This window comes from Cynocephalus volans, chromosome 1, assembly GCF_027409185.1.
Source record: "Cynocephalus volans isolate mCynVol1 chromosome 1, mCynVol1.pri, whole genome shotgun sequence".
Lineage (NCBI taxonomy): Eukaryota > Metazoa > Chordata > Mammalia > Dermoptera > Cynocephalidae > Cynocephalus > Cynocephalus volans.
Window position 1 is genome coordinate 151,490,670 of NC_084460.1, and position 7,261 is coordinate 151,497,930.

Consider the following 7,261-nt stretch of genomic DNA (forward strand, 5'->3'; position numbering starts at 1 on the left):
GTACATGTTTATTTCACTGTGCATTAACTAGTCAATACATGTGCTTATTAAGGGGGAATGCATTTTAAAAATCAATCATCGTGTGTTTTTTATATTTTGTAAATATTAACAATATTTTAATCATTCATTTACAACTTCTGAATCACTGATTCAATTTTTCATTATAAAAATAGTTATATTCAATATAACATATAATGTATTTTTAAATGATCTTACATCATAGAATGAAGCAATTACATGATTTTGGTCAGATTCAATTTTATATTTTATTACCCAACTCCATAAAATCTCACTTTTTAATGTTCACTATCTGTAATATTGTAAGTATATTAATGCCAATTGTTTCATTTATTTTATGTGTTTAACTTTATTGTCTACAAACACTTTTAGGTCAGTTAATTGTCTTACTCAGATTGATTATTTACCATACTTTAAAATTCAGAATTTAGCTAACCTAGTTTTAAAAAATCCTGTCAAAGCATTTTGTTTACATCTTACTCGTTCTCTGAGAACCGTGGGAAGAACAGTTTCAGCCCCAGAAGCAGTTCCTTTCTCCAATGTACAACAGAGTTGTTTTCATTTGCAGAATCAATCTAGAGCAAGGCAGGTGTCTCAGTGAAAGAAATTCTAATTTTATTTACCCTTTATTGAGTCCTTCAATTTTTCTTAATTAAACTTCTAGGCTCCCGTCAAAAGCAATGTAATTATATTTGTTTTATTCAGAGACCTAAGATCCATACAGTAATTAATCACATATATTATACATAATATTATACATGATATATACACACATATATACACACATATGCCCATATATACATATACTTCTATCCATACATACAAATAAACATATACATATATATTTCATTTCTTTTGTTTGGGGCATGAGGAAGTATTATCCTATAAATTGTCTTAATCTGTTCTCTCCATTTTCTCCTGCATAGATTAACATTCCACTTGCTCAGCATGACACTTAAACAATGAATTAAGCTTGAGTTTACCTCCACAGACTTGTTCAATTAATGCAGTGAAAGAATTCTAGTACTTGCTAAAAAATGTATGTAGAGAGATTAAGATTTTCAAGTAAAATATAAATCAAAATATTTGGATATTTCTGTGATAGTACCACTAGAAGAAATATAGAAGGAGTATGTTGTTTTTCAATCAAAGAAATGTAAATGTCCAAAAATGTTGTGAAAACATAGGACAGAGATTAGCCCATCACTTGGAGAACACTAAAATTACATTAATTTATATAACATATGATGGAATAACAATGTATTTCAAATGGTCCTTTGCAGAAATGGGCCACAAAGTGGATATTCAATAAATACTAACAGAATCTGAATTTGAATTAGAAAGGAATATCTTATTATAAAATAAATAATTTTCTTTTATAATAATTGGTCACTAAAGAGTACTGCATGCATACGTGCCAGGAACAGTCCATAGCACTATTCTTAAATAATGTCTCCCAGTCACTGGGATTTCTCAATATGTTTAGTTACAAAATAAGTTGCTGCTTATTTCTCCCACATTCATCAAACCATTCACTTTTTTTTTTTTTTCCTGTTTGAACTATAAGATAAGTAAGATTTGGCCATGTCTCTTTTCCTTAGTGATTCAGGATAATATAGATTTATGAAAGTTAAGTTATTAGATCTGTTTCTCAACAAAAGAAACAGAAATTTATAACCATTTCATCAGCCTATGACATTCCAGCATGATAAGTAGGAAACAAGAAAGCAGCATAAGTTATACTTTTAAACATGGTAGCAAAAACAAAGAAACAAAACAAGGATAAGCAGAAATGACATAGACAATTTATTTTAGTATAGGTAGTCTTAAAGCAGAATGTGATATGAATCTGTCTTCTGAAACGCTTCTAATTCTTCATTGCAATCTGGTCTAAGTCTTGCTTACCTTCACTTTTATAAGTTTTTTTTACCAAACATTGTGAATTACACAGAAATGACTAAGGGTCCCTTTGACCTCAACAATACTTAGAGGTGGCTGAACATTTTAGTTAACATAGTCCAGGCCCCCTCAGAAACCAAACAAAACACTGGGGCAATCCCAAATAATCAGATGTATCCTTTGATCTCCATGAGAGGAAATAAAACACCTTTTTTTCCCTCCACTTTGCACCCCTGTTTACCTTGTCTTTCTTTTACAGTCCCTACATTAGATTATCTCGTGTCATGAACTAAGCCACAGCCAGATGATTGTAATTGAATAATCTCATTGCAGTAACTAAAAGAACATTCTGCTTCTTTCATCTTTAGAGATGCATAAATGAAAACAGGAGGCAGCCTCACTAGGCATAATACCAATTAATTTGCTTGTGTTCTGCATTCATTTCTTGTTACCATATGATATCCTTGTGTCACCCAGTAAGACTACTAAGGAGCTAATCATTTTTCCTTTCTTTACATCATGAGTTTAAGGAATGAAAATCTTACTTCTTATTCAAGTGCAAGAGTAAGCATATCCCTTGTGAAAGATTTATACACTCTAACATGTACCTCTATGCACCATCTATTAACGCTATGTAATAAAATGCAGAGAAAGGAGGTTTTCGAACTAAATTAACTCTAGTACAGCAGTATATTGTTTGGACAAGACTGGATCTATTTAAGTGGGTGAGACAAATGATAAATCTACCCATGAGCTATAGCACAACAGGAATATGGCCCTTGTGGGCAAGCATCATTCCTAAGTCAATGTCTCACCTTGACATTTATTTTCCATAAGTTATAAGCTTACCTTTTAAATAGCAGTAAGAGAGCATTCATCTTCTGCAAGGTTGCAAGCTATTGACATTATCTCTTCCCTGGGTGATAAAGAATGTTGATTTCCGGATATGAAAGAATTTAACAAAGAATAACTGCATAATGCATGCATTCATTGCTGTTTTCATGATCAATAAAGAGCCAAACATGACATGCATGACTGATATGTGCTTTAAATAATGTCTGCTTCCAATGCGATAGAGTCCCCTTTTAAGCCATATGGCTGTATAATCTCATCCTTAAAAAACTGATTTGAGTAAAATTCATCTTTTCAAAAGTTATGAGTTGTGGGAATACTACATTTTATTGCCACTTAAGCTAACTGTATAAATTAATTTAGATTCATACTCATTTTCTTTTCCATTGGGAATTTTCATCTTAATTCCTTCTTCATCTTTTTCTTTTACGTGAATGTATTATCCACAACTTGTGATCAGTTCAAAGTGATTTGCGTTGCAAGTTGGTGGAAAAAGGAATTATTAACATCAATTGAGCGCATTATTGAATAAGGTTAAATTATTCATCAGTGCCAGTCCATTGCCCCACAGGAAATAACACCTATATCAATCACGTAATATAGTTGGGTACTAACACAGGCTTATGTAGAGATGCAGATGCTGCAACACCTCATCTTTTAGAGAATTAGCTTGCTTTTCATGTTATCTCTCTGAAGCTATGTGGCAAACAAAGAGTCTACATGTAGAGATACATAGACAGAGATATAAAACTAGAGTTAAATACATCTTAATATCAATATAGCTTTTCCTTATATGGTAGAAAACAATATCATGTAGCTTGCTGTGGCTTTAAATGGCTTGGCTTCCTATACCAGTTTCACCACTTACTAAGTAACTTTTGGTTAGAATTTAACCTAACTGTGCCTCAGTTTCCCAGTCTGTAAAATGGTGCCTACCTCACCAGGTTAATGTGAAGATCAAATGAGATAATACATATAAAGCACAAAGACTAAATAAGCATAAACAATTATTATTGTAAGGCTTTGCATATTAGTAACTGCTAGCATTCACTGAATGTTTATTGCATGTCAGGCATTGTTCTAAGTCAGTTGAGTATTAATGTTATCTGTATTTTATAGGCAAGGTAATCTGAAACACTGAAAGGTGAAATTACTTGCTCATTGTTAATAGCTATTAAGGTCTAAAGCTCAGGTTTAATCTTAGACAGTTTGGATCCAAAATCTTTCTATATACCGAACATACTATACTGCTTCTTAACTCATACAAAAATGAAAAAACTTAGAAAATATAAATATATATATATTAAAAAAAAAAAAAGCTTTAAACTCCTTTACCTAGAGATAAATAGATTTGCTTATTATTTCTCAATAGCATTTTTTTCTGGGCTTGTATGTTCTTTTCGAAATGTAATCATTCTTTCAAAACTCAGTGTATTTTTTTTTTTTTAATTCTATTTGGCTTAATTGAAGAACAGGTACAGTGAATAAATCAGGCTAATAAATATGCCTGCCCAAGACTTCTCTTCTGTTTTGCTTTTTTATTGTCTTAACTTGAAGTAGATTTTTATTCTTATTTATCTGATAGTTTTCAAATTGAACTACAATTTTTATTTTTGTCCAGGCAATCAAAGATGAGCTCTAGAAACATAACGAATACAGCAACTTAAAATGTCAAGAGGAATTTTTCTCCACAATAGCAAAACAAAAGTAAAAATAAATAAATCTTTGGATAAGGGAGAATTTTAAAATTTAAAATCATTAAGAAATGCACAAAAGATCAACATTTACCTCTTACATGAAATATTATGTATGTCAAGTTCCAGCATAAATTTAAAAGATGAACAAGAAATTACTGACATTCTTAGTATATTTCAAAAACACACACATATCCATTGTATCCATATAAATATAAAATTGGCAGTTAATTAACAAAATGATAAATACAAATAACTAATATAAATATGAAAAGATAGCATATTAGGAATCAAAAATACAGATTAAAGCAATAAAATGCCATTGTTCTATCAGTTAATAAAGCATAAATACTTAGACTTTATTATCGATATTGAGAATGTAAGAAAATTGTCGATTTTACACTACTCATGCTAGTGTAAGATGGTATAACAGCATCGGTCATATTTTAAGGGTGTCTTCCAGATAATGGTCTATTCCTCGTTGTCTCCAAGTGCCTGAACACATCCAAGGAGGGCCAACCCATCTGTTCACACATGGGCCACCAGGAACCATGTTTGTTCTGCTGGAACACATCGATAGCCATGGCCAGTAAGAATGGTTCTCTCATAAATGCAGACTGAGAAGCTACAACATAGTCTCTTTGCCTTCTTGTAAGTATGACATGATCTGGAGATCTGTGAGGTAGCCAGATGGAGAATCAGTGTAGGCTTTTCTGTAGAAAATGAGAAAAGTGAGAGACACAGAAAAAAGCAGATAGGAGAGTGAGACAGGTATGCCAGACGGCTTCCCATTTCCAGTTCATTGTCTCCCTATGGCCTGACTTCCTTCTTTTCTGTGAGTTCCAGGAAACTCCCGTGTCTCCTGATAGTAATCGTTTTTTTGCTCAACTTATTCCTGTATTTTAAATCAAAATCATAATAGGGCAAATTATTTGCAAAAGCAAATTGGTAATGTTTTCAAGATGTTAAAAAGTTAGTAACAATTAAACTTATTAATTCCACTTCTAAGAATCTATCATAACGGGGGACATTCAAAACAATCCTACAGATACATTATAAAAATGCGTTATGAAAAGAATACTTCGGACAAAAATGTTAATAACATTTTTATTTATAACGATGAAAACTAGAAAGCAACTCAAATACCCAATAATAAACAGATGATTAAATTTTAACAGCTCTGTACAATTTAATATTATGCAAACTTTAGAACTGCTTACAAAAAGCTGGTGATAAAATTGGTAAATGAATAGTTTATAGTATAAAGTGAGAAGACTATAATGGAAACATCTATCACCTGGCTGTACCCCATTTTAACTGTGACATTCTGGTCTGCATTTCACAGAACAGGTATTTAAATTTTTTAATCCATTACTAAAGAAATCCTGTCTAAGATTGTAATTTTATAATTTTAGATATCATGGTAAATTACTAGAAATGTTTGCATTGTTTGCTAGGCAGGTTTTATTATACTCCTTCATCATCTATTACTTGGTTGATATACTTTACCAACATACTTCAGTGGCTAGATAACAATAGTAAAATTATAAAGGGCGATTTTCATATTATGTTCTCTGTAAATATCATTTAGCTTAACTTTAAATACATAATACCCAATAAACATATTATTATTTAACTTCCTTAGCAAAGTCTCTTTATAAATACACTGAAAAACCACCTTTTTGTGTATGTGAAGTCTAAAAATGACCAGAATTCTCTAAGAGTGTAATAAATGCTTTTGATTAACTGAAATCTTCTCTCATTAGAGAAGACTAATAGGGCTTCAAGGATACAGAATTCAGAATGGAAAAATATGTTATTTTTAGAATAAATATCTTTCAGGCAATATCTAATGATGTGGACAACCTTTCACATGTTTTCATACAAAATACTAGCTGGTTACTAACAAAGCATTCAAGTTTTTGCAAATGTGTTCTTGTCAGTATTAACATTAAATCTAACAAAGCAACCAATTCCAAGTTATAGTGAAACATTCCAAAATACGAAATTTCAGTGTCTAATGCAGTATGGCCCTCACTTACTTTAGTAATGTCTATGCCTGCTTGTCTTTTGTTTGTGTTTGCCATAGTATCCTCATATGCATTCTATACATGGTATCACATTCACTCATTAATACACAGAAATTATGATCATCATAAAATCTGGATGCTGATATTTAGCTTTGAATCAACTGTTTGTAGTATATTATCTTTTTCATTCTCATGTAATATCAATAATATGTTCTGTATGAGAAGTTTGCTTCGAGTACTACCATGGTTGCCTCAGTCTCTGCATTGAATGGCCAACATCACAGCCTCTAACACAGTCTAGCTTAGTGAGGACAGCACAGTACATAACTCACAAAGGTGTGAGATTTACATGACACTACTGCAAAAAAGTGCTTAGAATCCTGTCAGCATCTAGCAAGAGCTTACTCAGGGATGGTTCTTGAGGAGTGCGTTGAAATCGAGGGAAAGATACAACCACTCAGATTCATCTTCTCTATACATTACTACATTTTATTCAATATTTTTCCATTTCCCATTTATAATATAGTAAAAATTAAATTGGTTTGCAGTTTTGCAAAACTGCATTGTTCAATGTGAAAGTAATTCCTCTTCACATTTAGTATTATGTGCTTAAATATTCCGCTTTCTAACATTATGTAGTATGCACTTTCCTTGTTTCATGTCATTTTGCAGATTTTATAAGAAGTTATCAAAAAAAGACAAAGAAATCTTGCTTTTATAAATATGCAATGTGTTCACAGCAAAAAGATACCTATTATTTTTCAATTT